The sequence below is a fragment of the Arvicanthis niloticus genome, chromosome 2, assembly GCF_011762505.2.
Source record: "Arvicanthis niloticus isolate mArvNil1 chromosome 2, mArvNil1.pat.X, whole genome shotgun sequence".
Taxonomy (NCBI): domain Eukaryota; kingdom Metazoa; phylum Chordata; class Mammalia; order Rodentia; family Muridae; genus Arvicanthis; species Arvicanthis niloticus.
In genome coordinates, this window is record NC_047659.1 from 62750883 (window position 1) to 62770993 (window position 20111).

Below are 20111 nucleotides of genomic sequence, written 5' to 3' on the forward strand. Positions count from 1 at the left end.
GAATTTTTCAAACATTTTAAAAGCTATAAATATCAGAGCTTTGAGTTAAAATATATTGATTGTAGTTTTTAGAAAGTTCCTATTTTCTAATTTCAGTGTTCTAGGATTCCTCTGCATAAATAAGCAGTTAGTATCTGAAAAACTCTTTGGTATCTAAAACAGTATAAAATGCAATTTAAAAGAAAAAAAAAAGATACTTGTAATAATTTTTAGAAGATAATTGATATTTTCATTTTAAAATATATAGTTTCTTATTCTGTTGAATGAAATTTATTAGGGATTATAAAATTATGTTTAAAGATGAGAAGTTTAGGGCTGGAGAGATGGCTCAGTGGTTAAAAGCACTGACTGCTCTTCCAGAGGTCCCAAGTTCAATTCCCAGCAACCACATGGTAGCTCACAACCATCTGCAAAGCAGTCTGATGCCCTATTCTGTTGTTGTGTCTGAAAAAAGTAATGGTAAATACATAAAACAAATTTTAAAAAAGGGTGAGAAGTTTATAATAATGAAATTAATCATAATGGATAGCTGATTGTTACTCTCCAAAATTTTTCTTGCATATTATTGCTTTTATATTCACATATGTGCTACAAGATATGATAAATAATGTTTATAGTTGAAGACTATAGTCCATGGTTTATGCTGTGGACCTGTCACATGACTTAAGTACCCAAAGGATTTGATCAAATTTCCTTAGCTCTCCTATCTTTATTTAGTACATATAAAATAATAGTTGCTATGTCATATAGTCTCTTGTTTTTTTTTTTTTTCTAGTTTTTTGTTTTGTTTTGGTCTGGTGTTACCATTGTTTAGATATGGAATAATGTGTTCTAAACAGTTTTGGCCCCAAGAGTGTAGTTCTTCTATCCCAGACTTACTAAAGTTTGGATTCCAGGCATATGCCAGCATTCCCAGTTATCTCTTTTAGAGTTGGTAGGAATTAAAAGAAAAATATAAATATCTGACACTACATTTTTAGTAGTTGCGAATACACACTAATTTAGATTACTTTGAGAGCTCTTTTCCTTTTCTCTTTCTTTTTTCCTTGTAGGACTGAATATTTTATAGTTAGCAATTTGTCTGGGCAGGACTAAAACTAAATTGGCTCACTAACCAAGCATTTTTAACTGCTGAAAACATTTTGTGATGTATATTCCTGTGATGAATTGGGACTCACTGCAATGGGAGGGAGCCACAGGGATATGGGAGGTTGGAGATGCATTGCCACAAAGATGATTTGAATGCCAGGCCAAGTTGAATGATATACTTATTACTAACAGAGGGAAAAGGAATTGTACTCTGTTCCCCAAGTTCAATAAAGAAGACAGCTTTCTTAGCAGTTCTTGCATAGGATTCGTGGTTTAAATTATTCTAGATCTGTGATCATTTACAGGGATTTTTACCAATAACAGTAAGAGCAAATGAAGATCAATACAGAGACATGTTGGGCTGTAAGCCAAGAATCCTGGAGAGGAATCCTTTGGGCTCAAACATTCGTAAGTTTATTGCAACCACCTTACGACCTGGAGAAAGAACAATGTGAGGTCATAACAGAGAGCTAGGCAGTTAAATAACAAAAAGGATCATTCTAATTTTCATGTTCTCTCTACTTCATGAAGGTTATTCATTAATACATGAAGTTTGGTCCTGGAGACAGGTAGGTTTGTGATTGGATTATATAGATTAGTAAAGTATGGACTATTAAAACAATGGTCTATAATATATTTGAGGCAAATAAGATGAACACTCCTATCTCTAACAAAAAGAATCTTACTACTACATAAAGTATTATTTTATCCTAAAATTTGACTGTAAGAACAATATTTCCCCACCATATTTTTATGTTCAAAGACTAATTTTATTTTATTATTTTTGAGATTACTATAATAGCATTTTCCCTTCTCTTTCTTCTCTTTAAGCCTTCTCACATATAACTCCTTACTATTTTTCAAATGCATAGCTGCTTTTCTTCATTATTATTGTATGCATGTGTGTAAATGTATATATTCCTATGTATAACACTCTCAGTCTGTACAATGTTACCTGTATGTATATTTTCATTTTACCATTTGATATTCAGTAACTAATTGGAATGGTCTTCTCTGGGGAACTTTACTTCTGCTCTCAGCATTCTCTAGTTGCCTGTAGTGATTTGTGTGGAGTTGAGGCCCCTTGGGCTTTATAATCTGCTTTGACATTTCCACTGGCATCATCCTGTGAGCTCATGTTTAGACAGTGATATTGATGATCATCAATGTCAATACATCATCTATGTATATAATAATATATGATAATATTCAATTCCCAATTCCCTCCTTCAACTCTCAGCTAATACTTTTCCAGAGGTTTAGATAGTTAAGGATTTTTACTTTAAAAGGATTGAAAAATTCATGATCCGTATTAATCTTAGAAGAGATGACCCTCAGTCCCAGTTTTCTCATTCACATTATGGAACATAAAACAATACTCATCTGATACAAAAGGTATAACTGATAATGCACTGAATGGATCTTGTATCTTTATGTAATGTTTAAATGTTAAACAAGAAATTTTATAGACGATATAGTCATTATTTTTTAGATTCATCTCTTTTATGTAGGAATATGATTAACATGCAAAAATAGAAGCATAAATTTGTGTTAAGGAGTCTTTATCATGGTCTTATAATATACTCTGCTATTGTTTGTATGTCACTGTTATAATTTATGCTCATGTATATGATTCATGTCAGCCAAGCTTTAGACATGTGTGCTCTTAGAGATTTAAACTTAACTTTGTGTCAGTTTTTAATTTAACAAGCCTCACTTTTTAATCTCTAAATGAAGAATATTGTTATTCATTATAGTCTACTGTTTGAATTACAATAGCGTTTGGTCAAATATCAGTAATATGTATTGTGAATATTATCATCCTTCAATGGGATACCCACACATACACATGCATAATACACACACACACACACACACACACACACACACAAAGAGCGAGAGGAGGAGACACACATGCACACACACATGTCAAAAAATAAATGTAGCAGAAATAAAAATAAAAACAAACTAAAAAATGTAAAAACCAGTTAGACATATATTACCAAAACAAAACCAAAATCACATACACATACAACATGTCCTAGGAGTCAAAAAGTTAAATATAAAATTCAATTCTTGTTTATAACAATGTGCTCCCTCCATTCATTCAGAATATTAATATAATAGCCAATACCAAGTGATCAGCACTGAAATAATATCTATAAGGAGCATTATATGGATTGAGAAGGTTGACTTTACATATCTAAAATATAATTTGGTACAAAGTAAAGGAATTTATAATCAATATTTTAATATTATATAGGAGTCCATTTTATGTGGGAAAATTACTTCTACTAAGCTGGCCTGACCTGGAGTGTGGTTGATATAACCTGTGACTCTCCTTTGTAGAAACTGATATTTCCTTTCCCAGCAGGTATCAATTGCAAATAACCTTTTGGTTAGGAATAGGACTTTGTCTTTTGTTCCCCTTTTGAGCACTGGAATTTTGCCTGGTTTAAACCTATGCAAGTCTTGTGCATGTTATCACAGTGTCTGACTTCACATGTGTTTGAGTTATTGTACCTGGAAAGGTACTCCAAATTTTTCTAATTGAAGACACTGTGGAACATTAATTCTTCTGGTGTGAGAAAAATTTTTTCTTTAATTTTACCATCTATAGCACATTTTTAAAAAGTGTATAAGATGGCAGGTTACCTGGAGTTAAATGAATAAAATTTCAACGCTAGCCTAAAGATATGAAGAGAGTAGGAGATATGAGAGAGACAACCTTGATCCAGGACACCTGCTAAATGTATAGCATAAGTAGCATTTGCTTTCTCTCATCTATTTTAAAGCAAATATATCACTCTGAGGTTGTTCTGCTCTTGAAAAGAAGTTTGTGTTTGCAGCTAACCATCGAATGGGTTATCTTGTAATTTCTTTATTGGTTTTGTTTGTTTGCTTGTGTTTTACTTATACAATATTAGCTTGGTCTTCATCCAGTGTGCTCCCACTCTGATAACAATGGGAATGGAGAGAATTGATGGTAAAGTGATTAAGTCTTCAATCAGGAGAAACATAGACTCAAAAGGACGCAGTTGGATTAATGCAATCATGTTCATCTTGGAAAGTTCTGACATCCTCATATCTCAGTTTGACCTCTTTCCTTGAGCCCACTATCCTAGAGAGAGAATGGTAAATGTATTGTTTTGCAGGCTGTTTTCAAAGTTAAGCTCAAAATACAGCCAAATGGTAGTTCTAGTGTCATGGATAGTTTTGTGCAAAGCTATGAGGTCTCTTGTTTTAGGGAATGTTCCTATCTAAAAGAAATTTAATTTGTTTTCATTGCCCAGGGACTCTTACTTATTTAACTCCCTGGATCTACAGTTTATCTGTGTGTAATCTTTCTCAAAATACTTTGGGAATTCTGTTTCTATCAAGATAACTGCCCCATGCATGACTTGTTGTTTGTTTCTATTCTTAGTCCCTACTCACCACAAGAAGGATTCATTCCATCTGCGAACATCACTGCCAGGGCTGGATTTTTGTTCCTTTTGGTTTTGGCTTAGGCAACTTACCTGTACAATATTAATAATTTTTATTTTTGTACACTGGATTTATCAGGTAACTGGATTTTTGGATGTCATGGAGATAATAAAGATAAAACTGGGGTGATGTCAACATTTACGTGAATTTTATTGATCTTACCATTACTATGAGATTTTTAAAAAGTTTTTTAAATTAACTCACCCAACATATTGCAGTTATACTTTAATGTGCAAATAAATCACACTATTTTAAAATTCACATGCATAATTACCTCTTAATGAAGAATTCTGAGTTAACAAAAATTTATACCTTGGTTTTTCTTTAGTGTACTTTGACAAGTTATTCAAAATTATTAAATGATAGAAATCTGATGGCTGTGGCTCAACACAGAATTAACACATGTGAGCAGCAAACAAAACCAAAACAGAGAGTTGAATTCAGGCTGACTAATTTCTTGTCCCATTTTCATTACCTTTCTTGCAGATTCCTGGGACAATCAACAGATCCTTCTTCCAGTAACATCCCTCAATGGATCTCTCATTCTCGCTGCTCCATGTTGGGCGCCAAAAATGTTGAGAACCGCACTGGTCCCACATTTGGACGGCCAAAAATGTTGAGGCCTAAGCTGGCCCACTTTGGGCAGCCAAAAAATGTCGGGGCCCTGGCAAAAAGTTAAGGCCAAGGCTGCCCCGAGTTTGGACGGCCTCTGTATCCTGGCTCAAGCTGCCGCTCCGGTCTGAGGGTTGGGGTTCAGCAAGAGAGAGAGTGAGGGCGGTCTCGAGGAATGGAGACCAGACAGGGTGCATTTCAGTCCTGTTTATTTTTCAGTCTCTCTTCCTCTCTCCAAGTCCCAAGTCCTAAGTTCCTAGTCCCTAGTTCCTAGTGCCTCCATGTTCCAAGTTTCTTCTTCCAAGTGCCAAGTGCCTAATGTCTAATAACTAACTCCAAGTTGTTCTCTCTAACCTAATTCCTAGTTCCAAGTTGTACTCTCTGAAGTATCTGCTTCTCTGTCTCCTCTGTCTGATTCTCTGATCTCTGTCTGCCTCTGCCTTTTATATCTCTCACTTCTAAGCCATGCCTTTTGGTCACACCTTTAATCATGCCCTTAGGTCTTGTCTCTAAATCTGATCTCTACACATCTAAGTCAAACTCTTAAGTTACACACCTTTAATCTCACACACCTTTAATCTCACACACCCAAGGTATCTAAACCAAGATTATCAGAGTGTGCTCAGCTGTTGTAGGCTATAGTAATCCAAGTCTCATGTCAGGGTATATGGCTCAAGATGGCTGTAAAGCTGATAGCCGCTTTCTGCTAAAAGTCGGCCCCCAACAGTGGAGTTGCAGTGCCTTTCATGACAGAGCATTTATATGATCCATCTGACACAGGCTCATTATAGGATCATGTTTTACAAATTGTAGTGAGTGATAGGTGTATTTTATTATAAAGATGTAAGAATATAACCATATTGCATAATAACAGTTAATAATTACATTATAGCTTTATATTTTAGAATTCTTACAGAGTTGTTATTGAATTTGCCTATAAAATTATTAGCTGAAACTTGAATATATAATACTTGATAGTGGTAAAAGTGAAATTATCTGAAGAAGCACAATAGCTCATTAATATTGGCTATTTGATATTAATATAATTGAAACACACAGATTAGTATTGATTTTTGAATATAGGAACCTGGATTTGACAGTGGCTTCACTGTTTTACTGGTTATATAAAATTTAGGAATTATTTGACTTTTTAAATTTATATTCTAAAGACAAAAGTGAGAAAATGACTATGTATGGCATTCTTACTCATAAACCATAGTAGGATTCTAAGTATATCAACAATGTATATTGGTAATATTAATGATTCCCTTTAAAAGACAAATTATTTGAGGAATATAGTCTTTGATAAGTTAAGAGTTTTGTTTATGGTTCTTCAATTAGAAATTCTAAGAACACAATAAAAACATAAAATGAATCAATGGAAATGTTTATGTTTTTTTCAAGTTTTTGGATTAAATTTATTTTGCAGCATCTCCCATGCACAGTTCTATGCTTTTCTCAGCTCACATCAAATGGAGAAACCAAACAATGTGACTGAATTCATTCTTTTGGGAATTACAAAGAATGCAGAGGTAAGGAAAATATTCTCAGCTGTTTTTCCTAATTATGTATGTGGCTACAATATTTGGAAATATACTGATTGTGGTAACAATAACCAGAAGTCCTGGTCTGAGATCACCCATGTATTTCTTCCTAAAGTCCCTATCCCTCATGGAGATAACTTACTCTTCTCTCATTACTCCCAAGTTTATAGTAGACTCTTTCTCTGAGAACATTTCCATCTCACTGGAAAGCTGTATGGCTCCGCTCTTTGTGGACCACTTCTTTGGTGGTGTTGTGATAATTTTTCTCATTGTGATGGCCTATGATCGCTATGTGGCCATCTGTAGACCTCTACATTATATGATCATCATGAGTCCTTGAGTGTGCTGCCTGATGGTGGGGTGGAGTTGGGTAGGTGGATTTGCACATTCAACCATTCAGATTCTCTTCATGTATCAAATACCTTTTTGTGGCCCCAATATCATAGATCATTTTTATGTGTGATTTATTTCCACTGTTGAAACTGGCCTGCATGGACACCTATATTCTAGGTCTCTTAGTCATTCTCAACAGTGGGGTGATGTATGTGACCATTTTCCTTATTCTAACTGCTTCCTATATCATCATCCTCTGCTCCCTAAAGTCCTGTAGCTCTGAAGGAAGACTCAAAGCTCTCTCCACATATACTTCCCACTTTATAGTGGTTGTATTGTTCTTTGAGCCTTGTATTTTTTTGTACGTCAGACCTGTGGTCACTTACCCAGTAGACAAAATAATGGCTGTGTCCTTTACTGTTATTGAACCAATGTTAAATCCTTTGATCTACACCTTGAGGAATGCAGAGGTGAAAAATGTCCTAAAGAGGCTTCTGATGAAGCATGGGACACTAGGTGGTCACTAGCTTACATGTAGAAAATTATACTGCCCACAAAGCCAGCCAAGATCTTCCTTCTTCATCAATTCTACTACAATAGGAATCTTGTCCCAATGGGCATTTTCTAAGTATACTAACCAGGTAATGATATGAGGATCTCTCTATTCAGGTTAGTGTGTTATTCTCAACATATCAAATGATCAAATTTGTACTCTTTTCTTTCCAAGTCTCTAGTAACATAAAACAAAACCAAAATAAAATCTGTATTTTGAATAGTGTGAACCTTACGAACCTTAATATATTACTCCATCAATGCAACATATATATTCCATTTAATAGAATAGAACTTATGCTGAACCTCATACCCATAGTTAATGATACAGCTTGAGAAATGTGTATTCAGCCTGATTGTTTAACCTGCCTTAACCAATTTGATCAACATTACTTGCTATGGGCTTTCTATGTGATCATCTCTTAAAACCTGACCTAATGCATAGCTTCCATTTACATTGCATATACTTTTATTCCAGTGACCCAGATAATGTATGTGTTTCATTTGCTGAAAGCTACAAATGCAGAAATTAAAAGCATCTTCCTGAATTTTTCTCTAGTAAATTGTTGAAAGCAATTATTTATCAACATTGGTTGAGAATTTTTTTTAACCTGGTTCAGTTAGGATTAGTTTTAGCTATTCACTTAACCCCTTGTAAAGTTTTGTTAAGGTTTCTGTATATTATATCATTTCTTCCCTCATGTGATTCTTTTCGTACTGTTCAACACAAACATAGTGAAGCCATTTTTTTAGGGATAGGCCCCCAAGATACACTCACAGTCACACACAAAGAGATACCCACTATTCACACACAGTTATAGAACAGACACACAGACCCCATTGAACACACATTAGAACAAAGACTCCGACAGTCACAGACAAACACACAGTCAAATAACAAATCCACACAGAATCACAAAACAACCTTTAGGCAGGCACAGATTCAGAATCATTAAACAGACAGAGAAGAGAAGCTACAGGGAGCATAAGCTAAAAAATCTGGACTCATTCTTGTTTAAATGGCTCATGGGTAAGTGCTTGTATTTCCTTCTTTAATGAAACACCAACGCATTTATTATTACTCAGAGTTACTAAGACATGTAATAAGTACATCTGACAAAACAAACTTAAGACTAAAACTGATCAGAAGATATAAACAGGGGCACTCTATTCTGATCAAGGGAACAGATAAAGAAGAAGACACTAGTATCTTAAACATTACACACACCAAATTTTACTGCATCCAATTTTATTTTTAAAAAATTAAGACGCAGATTAACAACAACCTAGCAATAGTTGGTGATTTCAATACCCCATTTTTTTTATAATCATCTAGACAGGTCATCTGGGCAAACAAAAATAAACAGAAACATCAGAATTAATTAACATCATGACAGTATACATCAAATGGACTTAGCAGATGTCTGTCTATAGAATATTCTAACACAAAACCAAAGAAAGCACATTCTATTATTAGTGAAGATGAGATAGAAGATTTTCTAAAGTGTTGGGAGCTGACTTTAGTAGAAAGCGGCTAGATCAACTTTGTAGCCATCTGGAACCATATACCCTGATGAAAGACTTGGTTGTCAAAAGCCTATAACAGCTGAAGCACACTCTGATAAGTATATTGTTTATCCCACATAGCTTGTTTTGTTGTTTAGTGACCTCAGCTGTATGGTGCACGTGGTAAAGTGTTTTCACCTGTGTTCTCCTGCTTGTGTATATAAATACCTCAAAATTCCCTTCAATAGGAGAGACTTGAGAAAATAGAAAAAGAGAGACTTGATCACACCCTGTCTTGTCTCCATTCTTCGCATCACCTGCCCCAAGAGCCCCACTCTCTCTCTTGACCAGAGCACTTAGCCCCAAGTTGAGGCAGAGAAAAGGTTCCCAACATTTGTGGCACCTAACGTGGGGCTCCAGGAAGCGGGATACAGTGGAAGACACCCTGTGCTGGAGAACCAGTGGACTGACAGAGTCTCAACGTTACAGCTCCAGTAAGCAGGATACAGTGGAAGACACCCTGCGCTGGAGAAGCAGTCGACTGACGGAGCTGGCTGAATTCGGAAGTGAAACAAAGGTGATAGCATAGTAACAAAAATGGGGTAAAAAATAAGCAGAAACAGATGAAAAAAGTTTTAAAGATGCAAGGAGTAAATTGCAGGCTGCTCTGAGTCAAGAGAGCCAAACAGATAGATAAAGATTATAGTAACAAAAACTGGGCAAGAAATAAGTAAACAGAAACAGATGAAAAAGGTTTTAAAGATACAAGGAGTAAATTACAGGCTGCTCTGAGTCAAGAGAGCCAAACAGATAAATAAATAAAGGTTATAGTAACGAAAATGGGGCAAGAAATAAGTGAGTAAAAACAGATGAAAAAGGCTTTAAAGACTCGAGAAATAAATAGAAGGCTGCTCTAGACAGAGAGCTAAGCAGAATGATGTTAATTGATTTAACTTTCAAAATGAGTGTGATTCTGAGTTATATAATATTTTTCTGGATAAAAACTCAATGTAAAGGTTTTTCTGGTTACTGGCTTAAGGAAAGGCTAATTTGGAAAAAAAGGTTTTTCTATGAGTTTTCTGATGAGGCCATAAAGGTAGTAGTTATGTCTTTCAGAATTATATGGATCAGACATGACAAAGGTAGGCCTCCAGAAGACTAGATTTCAGAGAAACAAAATAATTATCTTGATACTAAAATTTGTTTTTGAGATTTGTATATTACAGAATACACAGACTTGGTGAATGAATCTTCTTATCACCTGCATGTTCACTGATGCCCTAGACTTCCAGCTGGATGCAGTTAAGACAGACGTCAGAGACTTATCAATTTACCCTTCCCCTCATCCCTCTTCTAATATCTCAATGCCCATGTTCAGCTGGAAGAAGTTAATGAAGAGTCGGCGCCCCAATTCCCTGGACTTGTGGACTGAGGTGGTTAATATTAGGCTGTCTTTATCTATATAATTGTTACTAAGCTGATGCAAAATTCAAGGATTTCATTGATATAAATTTGTGGGTACCAGACTTAGACCTTTCACTTCTCCAACAGGGGAAGTTGTGTGTTGCCTTAAAGAGTGTTGCTTTTATATCAACAGTTTAGATATTAAGTCTCTTGTCTCTCGGGTTCATGCTGTTCAACAAACTGATGGCTTTGGTAAACCCATACAGGTCCGATATTACAGGCTGGAAGTAGGGGACTCTGACAGGCACGGTTTCCATAAGTTTTCCCAGCCTTCCCTTTTGAAAAAATTTAAAAACGGGGACCTGTTGGGAGCCTACTTTAGTAGAAAGAGGCTAGATCAACTTTGCAGCCATCTGGAACCATATACCCTGATGAAAGACTTGGTCGTCAAAAGCTTATAACAGCTGAAGCACACTCTGATAAATATATTGTTTATCCCACATAGCTTGTTTTGCTGTTTAGTGACCTCAGCTGTATGGTGCACGTGGTAAAGTGTTTTCATCTGTGTTCTCCTGCTTGTGTATATAAATACCTCAAAATTCCCTTCAATAGGAGAGACTTGAGAAAATAGAAAAAGAGAGACTTGATCACACCCTGTCTTGTCTCCATTCTTCGCATCACCTGCCCCAAGAGCCCCCCTCTCTCTCTCTTGACCAGAGCACTTAGCCCCAAATCGTTGAGGCAGAGAAAAGGTTCGCAACACTAAAGTAAACAAAGTCCTGGAGTACAAAACAAATCTTTGCATATTCAAAAAGACTAAAATCTTTCCTTGTATTTTACCTAGCCACAATCAAAGAAAAATTATAATAGCAAATAACCTCTAATAAATACACAAAATCTTGGAAATTAAACAACTCATTACTGAATGATGAATGGGTAGAAGAAGAAATCAAGAAAAAGATGAAACTTTTTTCTGAAAATAATGAAAATGAAAGCATAGTAATACAAAACCTCTGGGATACATTGAAAGCAACACTAAGAGGAAAATATATAGCTCTAAAGTGATGGGTTAATGACCATAATGCCTCAGATGGACTGATAAGCTATGGACACTACTTCACTTGTTGACTGTTAGGATCCATGAAGCTTTCCTTTGCTGGTGTCTACCACTTTGAGCAGAGAAACTACTCCAGAGATGGAATCTGCCACCCCACAAGTCCTCGTTTTTATCACACATAATGCAAAGCCACATGTGTGTAGTTTAACATCCATGTAGAGATCTCGGCCCTTCAGTTGTTCTAATGGAAGAAAAAGCTTATAGACATGCCTGTCTGCTTTCTGTTATTTGCAGATCTCTACCAATCCTGATATAAGATTTGATGCTTGAAATTCAGGTGGAGGATTTTGGGGTACTGTACACTATAGCCCCTGGGTGATCTAAAACTAATCAATTACATTAAATAACTTGAAAGAGTACAATGACTTAAATTTTTTTCTTTTTCCCCTGGCACATTATTTAGCAAAGGCCTTGGGTGACTGTTTCCCTGCTATTTTTAGATGAATTCTGGTTAGAAAAAGAGAGAAAGAAGTATGTCCTGTCATTTTCTAGTCATTCTCTTCTGTTCCTTTACATCTACATCCAGGTTATAATCTTAAGTTTCTAATAATTACACTTTAGATACTTTAGTCCTTGGATTTTATAGTCCATACTCATAATTATATTCTTTGTCACTTAGTCAGAGCATGAGTTATTTTATCCTTTCATGCAGAAACTCAGTAAATGCCTAACAAATATTATTGTATGGCTCTAAGATAAAAGTATCTTATCTTAAGGTATTAAATGTTTACAAATAAATATGAAAAGTACATGAAATATTCATTCATCGAAGTAGATATTCTAAGTTTCATTTTCATATGATCTTGTAGGAGATATATTTAAAGTGACAGATGAGGCAATATTTTCTTTGTTTCAACTTTATATTTAATGTAGGAGAAAGATTTATAAAGAAAATAAAGGGAAAGTGTTCTAAAAATGGTTGATCCTCAAAAAAATTTTAAATTAATCATTTCATAGCTTAGTGGGTTTGCGGCAAAAATGTAATATTAAAATCTAGACTAAGGCTCAGACCATAATACCTACAGCTCTACCTCTCTCACAGATATTGATAGGCATTCTACTGAGGTTACTGTTTCCTAGGTGCCCAGATTCCTCATCTGAGAATGCATGTTTACATCAAAGAGAACATTGATGTCCACATATCCTCCTGGCCCCCTTTTGTCCCTCCTGCCAGTGAATGAGAGAGCCTGCCTGCAGCCTCATGCTATAAAACCACTCCTATTCACAGAGAACTATTAGAGATCTCCACCTCTGATGTAGAAGCTCTAGTTTTTCTAGCCAGTTTCCTTCCTCAATGTCATCTCTGGAAAGAGTGAGGCTTTTCTAAATAACTTTTAAACGTAAATTCTGATGTTCAAAACAACCTATGCAAAAAGAAATCTGTGTAGAAACAAGCACTAACTAAAGAAGTACAAATATCAGTTTATTGTGAGGCATCATGGTGAAAGGGGACTTAACAAAGGGTGCAGGGCCCTGTGCAGAAAACAGTTAGTTTTTAATATTTAAGTTCAAAGGATGATAGTGCACTAAACCCTAACACAACACAACATTTATACAACTCCCACTAAGGCTATAGAACATTATAATGAAAGAGGTAGAAGAAAAATTACGGACAGAAAAATGAAAAAGGGGCAGTTCATATTGTCTTCTGGGTGTGGTACAGCCACTCCAATAATAAGTTCACAGCTCCTATGATTGTCTATATGGGGCCTATGCTGGGGTTGTCAAACAGCATTGATGAAGAGCATGGAGCCATATTCACCACTGCTGAACTGTTGACTTTTTAATAAAGTGTGAGAAATGAGAAGTCATTTTCTTTAGTTCTTCACCCATTGTTGAGCCCAGCAAGCTTCACTGGATGCTTTCAAACTGAGGGGCACACATAATATTCTTAAACTTAGCAGCCACAAACCAAAGACATGATTTTACGAATTCAGGGCAGGGATTTGATAGAAAGAGGGCACAGAGGGAGTTTCAGGGAGATAGAAGGGGAGGTATGAGACTAATGAATCAGAGTGTGTTATATACTCATACAAAACTGTCAAGGAACAAATTTAATTAATAAAAAGGACACAGTGAGTTAATCAGACTGTAAGAGATTTGTAAAAATTATAAAGGGGTTCATGCCTCTGAACTGTTCTAAAAATTAAAATAAAATTAAATAGTAAAACCCTTTTTAAAAAGACAATATTGCATTTATCATGAATAATCCTCATACTTACTGAAGTAGCTTCACTTACATATAAATAATAATAGATACCAAAGACACTGCATTAATATGATTTAAAATCTAATTCTACATGTACTTATCCATGGCTTCAGAATTTCAGCATTAAAAGCCTTTGTACATGGTTTGTATTTAGCTTTGGTTAGTTCAATAAAATAAAATACTTTTGAAGTAGTGAGATAATTTAGTGGGTAAATGTACTTGCTAGAAAACCTGGTGACCAGAATTGGACCCCAGGATCCCATTGTAGAAGAACTAATTAAATGAGAAGTTGTCCTGTAACTTGTATAGCCACACCCACACATATATGCACAGAGGTCCACCCACTTATGCTCTCAGATGGACACACAAACTCACACATAAAATAAAGTAAATAAACATAGAATATATGTATGTATATATATGTACATGTATATGTATACCCAATACCAACACTTTAGAATTAAATACATGGATACATTATATTTATTTACCCTACCTAATTTTAAAGAAGAAAATATTTTTGATATTATGAAGATTACAGTTTACATAGGACTTTCAATAAAAGAATCTAATTTGTTTACAAAATTATACTTAAATATTTTCCTTGTAAAAATGTTTGGGCTGAGAAATGACTAATATGTCAAATTATCCAGAAATTGAGTCATCTTGGTAGAAACTTTAAAATTTGTAATGTAATGATACATGGAGATAAGAATTTTAAATAAATGGATATGGAAGGGATGTTGGATATGTTTTGGAAGGACAAATGTATAGCCTTTGGTCACTAGTTTCTTATACCTTATATATAACATTTTTTTCTAAATTTGCTCAGTCTGATCTGGATATTTAAAGTTGCTTTATAGTTTCATAAATTGAACAGAAATAATGTTATTTCACAATTGTCTAATTCAGTTTCTCCTACATTAATAAATAAAATATTATGCAAACAATGCCGCAGCAGCAGTGGAAATTCCTAGGGTAGTTGAAAATGACAAACAGAGCTACCAAATGTGTGACTAAATACCTGTTTCTAAATACTAGTTTTAAAATATCACATAGATCTCTTCCCATTCTTTAGCCTGATGCTTTGTCTCAATGATGTTCTTTTTGCCATACAAAAGCTTTTCAGTTACATGAAGTACATTTGTTTTATTGTTAATTTTATTGCCTGTGCTTACATTTTTCTGTTCAGAAAGGCTTTTTCTGTGTCAAATGAGTTTAGGATTGCTCCCCATTTTTTTTATATCAAATTCAGTTATCTGTTCTTATGAATACCAGATATCTGGTCCTTAATACACTCAGAGTTGTATATGTATTTGACATGTATTTTTTTGAAGATCTTTCCTTTTTTTTCCCAAATACCACATTTATGTCTTCTTTAAAAAATATCAGGTGTCAATAGCACTATAAACCTTATGTCTGAGATTTTGATTGATTCCACCAATTGTTGAGTCTGTTCTTGTGACAATACCATGATGTTTTTATTACTATATCTTTGTAGTATAATTTGAGTTTGGGTATGATGATGCCTCCAGCAGTTAGTGTTCAATCCATTAGTGTTTTAGGTATTTTGGGTTTTTATTGTTACTATATGAAGCAGAAGTGAAGAATTGTTTTGGAATTTTAATGGGATTTGTAGACTTGTCTTGGAAAGATGGCCATATTGCCCTATAAAGCCATAGTCATGGGAGGTCTTGCCAGGTTCTGATATCATCTTCAATTGTTTCTTCAAAGTCTTACACATTTTATTATAAAAGCCTTTCACTGATGTGATCAGAGTTGCCAGATAATATTTTTGAGGCTATTGTGAAACATATTGTTTGCTTGATTTTTCTCTCTGTCATTCTGTCATTTGTATGTAGGAAAACTACTGATTATTGTGTGTTAAATTTGTATCATGCTACTTGGCTGATGCTGTTTAATACCTTAAAACTTCTTATTGGAGTTTTTGTGGTCATTTATGTGTACAATTAAATTATCTTTAAATATAGATACAATTTGTATTCCCTAGATTGCTTCATTAGTTTTATTATTATTTCATTAGTCTTATTATTCTAGTACACTACTTGTACTGAATAGGTATGAAGAGAATGGCATCATGGTCATGTTTGTGATTTTAGCAAAACGTTTTGATTTTTACTTCATGTGGTTTGATGTTGGCTATGAATTTTTGCCTTTATTATGTTCAGTGTGTCCCTGGTATCCTTAGACTATCCAGGACGATTACTATGAAGGGGTGGTAGATTTTGCCAAAGGCCTTTTCTGCATGAGATGCATTTTTTATGCATTTTTTCTTTCAGTTTTTTTTTATATATTGGATTAGATTTATCATTTTCCATATTTTAAGCCATGCCTGTATCTTTGGGATGAAGTCTATTTGATGATAGTGGATAATCATTCTGATTGGTTTGATTTGCTTAGCGAATTTTTTATAGAAAATTTTGCATCAACGATTATGAGAAGAATTGGTGTGTAATTTTACTTCTTTATAGGATCCCTGGGTGCTTTTGATATCATGGTATTTGTGACCTCATAAAAATAATGAATCAAACAAAATAATTGATCAATGTTCCTTCTGTTTTGTTTTGATTTACATAATTTGAGGAGTATTCACATTGACTCTTTTTTCAACATGAGATAGAATTTTGTGCTGAATTCATCTGGATTGGGAGTTTTATGGAAGACTTAGAAATATTGTATTTATTTCCCTAGGGGTTATGGGTCTGTTTAAATTGCTTGTCTGGTCTTCAGTTAACTTTTGTAGGTTATACATATCAAGATATTTATTTATTTATTTATTTTAACCTTTACAATTTGGTAGAGTATAGGTTTTATAGTATGTCTTTATGGTTCTCTGGATTTACTGTGTATTGTTTTATTTCCCTTTTCACTTCTGATTTTGTTTATTTTAATCTTCACTCTAAATCTATTCGTCAATTTAACTAAGGGTTTTACAATCTCATTTATTTTCTCAAAACAAACAAACAAACAAACAAAACCCACAAAAAGCCAAAGGGGAGAAGGGAAAGCAAAATAAAATACCCAACCTCTTCATTTTATTGATTTTTTTGTCTTGTTTCTTGTTTATTTCCATTTAATTGATTTCAGCCCTGAATTTGTTTCTTGCAGTCTACTCCATTTCGGTATTCCTTGGGTTTGTTTGATTGTTTAATGTTGTTTTCTTTTCTCTTGTCTTCTCTTCTTTTCTTTTTCTTTTCCTTTCACTTTGTTATTATGATGGGTGGTTTTCAAGCACTTCCTTTTGATTTGGAGGTCATAGATTATTTATTCCTTGTGTTTCTTTGGTTTTGCTTAACCATTCAGGTTGAAATTTTCTTTCTAATGCATTATGCATTATGTGGTGTGTATAGCTCAATGTATAGATATATGTTGTTTAAATTTGGTTATAACATTCAATACTTTTATCCATATACTATGATTTAAAGTCCTTCTTTGTAGAGTTGAGCTGGCATCTATGGTCCTTTGGAGTCTGTAGAACATATTCAGGGGCTTTTGGCTTTTAGCATTTCCATTAAGAAGAAAAGTGTTATTTATATGTTGCTTGATCTTTTCCTCTTGCAGCTTTTAAAATTCTTTCCTCGCTCTGTCCATATAGTATTTTGACTATTGTGTGCCACAGAAAGGGGAGCAGTTCTTTTCTAGTCTTGTCTATTTTGTGTTCTGTATGATTCTTGTACTTTGGCAAGCATCTCTTCTTTATATTTGTGAACTTTTCTTCTATAATTTTGCTGAATACATTTTCTGTACCTTTGAATTGGGTTTCGTCTTCTTCCTCTGTTACTGTTACCTTACCTCTGAGGTTTTTGTTTGATTTCCTAAACTTTTCAATTCTAGTTTTTCCTCAGTTTAGGGTTTTATTGACAATCTATCTCTACTTTCATGTTTTTAACCATTTTCATCATTTTATTCCACTGTACATTTGGGTTTTCATAGGTTTTATTAATAGATTTATTAATATTCGCCCTAAGAGCCACTTTTGGAACATAATCATAACAGATATTTAGTACTTCTCTTGTATTTTAGCAATATTTTACTTCTCAGGGCCTAGTATAGTTGGGTTTCTAGGCTCTGGCAGAAACAGAAGTATGTCGTGGGGGTTAATGATTGTGGTTTTGTGTTGGTGCTCTGGCATCTGTATTTGAAGTTATTGTTATTCTTGGAGTTGATATCAGGTCTGGTCTTTGCTGGGTGGATTTAGAATTACTTGGCGTATTACTTTGTTTGCTTAAATTTCCTCATGAATCATGAAAGTCTTCATTTCTGTAAGCTATAAATACACAGAAAATGCAATATGGTCCTAAAAATTTGTGTAACAAATACTTGTTATAGATTATTGCTGTTCTTGTATAAAGGGCTCTGAAGAAATACCTCCTAGCTTTCCATCAAGTGGTTACCCCAGATTTGTTTCTCTTTGTGTTAGACAAATCTTCAATGTGTGATTTAAATAAAATGAAGAGAAAACAAATCCTTTTTTAGAGCAATTTCTTACTTGTTTTATTTATTTACCTTAAAAATATTCTTTTTTAAGAATAACCACATTCTTGGTTCCCTCTCCAAGTATTCTTTACCTCATACCCCCTCTTCCCTTTGCCTCTGAGAGAGTGTTCTCCCACCCACCCCCAAATCCCCACTACCATCCCACACTCCCACACCTCTACCTTACACACACTTCCACATACCTCTTCCCCGGGGCATCAAGTCTCTACAACATTAGGAGCATCCTCTCCCACTGAGGGCAGACAAGGTAGTGTTTTCTTACATGAGTACCAGTACATGCTGGCAAGGATATAGAGATAGAGGTGTACTCCTCCAGTGCTGGTGGAATTGCAAACTGGTACAACCACTCTGGAAATCAGTCTGAAGTTTCCTCAGAAAACTTCAAATAGCTCTACCTGAAGACCCAGCTACACTACTTTTTGGTCATATACCCAAAAGTTGCTGCACCATACCACAATGACACATAATCTACTATGTTTATAATGGCCTTCTTTATAATAGCCAGAAGCTGAAAACAACCCAGATGTTCCTCAACTGAAGAATAGATAGAAAAAAAATGTTCATTTACAAAATGGAATACTATTCAACTATTAAAAACAAGGACATCATGAATTTTGCAGGCAAATGGATGGAACTATAAAATATCATTCTGAATGAGGTAACCTGGACCCAAAAGGACATGCATGGTATGTCCTTACTGATAAGTGGATATCAGACAAAATGTATAGATAACCCAGGATACAACCCACAGACTGTAAGAAATTTAACAAGCAAAAGGGCCCAGATGGGCATGATTCAATCCCACTTAGAACAGAAAACAAAATAGTCACAGGTGGCAGAGGGATGGACCTGGATGGGAGAGGGAAGGGGTGGATGGAAAAGGGGAACATAATAACTTATGGGCAGGCAAACAGAAGAGAAACCCAGAGGACCAGGAAAATGAATGGAAATATGCAGCTTCTGGGGGTGGGAGGCCGGGGGACCCTCTAGAAAATCCCAGATACATGGGAGGTGAGAGATTCTCCTTTTTAGCTAAAATGTCCAATAGTGAGGAGAGGGAACTCAAAGAGTCGATCTCTAGTAGACAGACAGGGCCCCAAGAGGAGGAACAGTGTTACTAACCCCCAATAAAATTTTCTGACTCAGAATTGTTCCTGTCTTTCCAGGGACAAAAAGGTAGAAGAGATTAAAGGAAAGGCTGTCCAGTGACCAGTCTGCATCCATCTCATGGGGTAGAGGGAACCAAGGCCTGACACTATTACTGAAGTTAGGATGTGTTTACAGACAGGAGCCTAACATGGGTGTTCTCTGGGAGGCCCTGTCAGCAGCTTACTGAAACAGATGCAAATACTTCCATTGATCCATGGAACTGAAGTAGGGGACTCCTATGTAGATATTAGGGTAAAGATTAAAGGAGCTGAAGAAGAGGGCGACCCTATAGGAAGATCAGTAGTCTCAACTAACCAAAACACGAAAAACGAAGAGGAGGAGGAAGAGGAGAAAAGGGTTTATTATTTTTACAGATGATGATATGTTATTAAAATTATTCATGAAATTATCCGATGTGTTTACTTTCATGAGTCAATCATATTTTTTAATTGTTTTGCCTAATTATCAAATCATATTTATTACTTTTAAACACAGGGGTTATAAACACAAAAATGCAGGATTTGGGGAAGGGGATGACACAGGAGCATAGGTGTTCAGGGGAGTACAGATATTTTTCAGAACAGGTATCAGC

The 20111-nt window shown here is 35.0% G+C and overlaps 1 pseudogene; it reads left to right on the forward strand.

Moving 5' to 3' along the window:
- The first annotated feature begins 6659 nt into the window (after nucleotides 1-6659).
- LOC117703181 (olfactory receptor 4C6-like) lies at nucleotides 6660-7591 on the forward strand (annotated as a pseudogene).
- Nucleotides 7592-20111: the final 12520 nt, after the last annotated feature.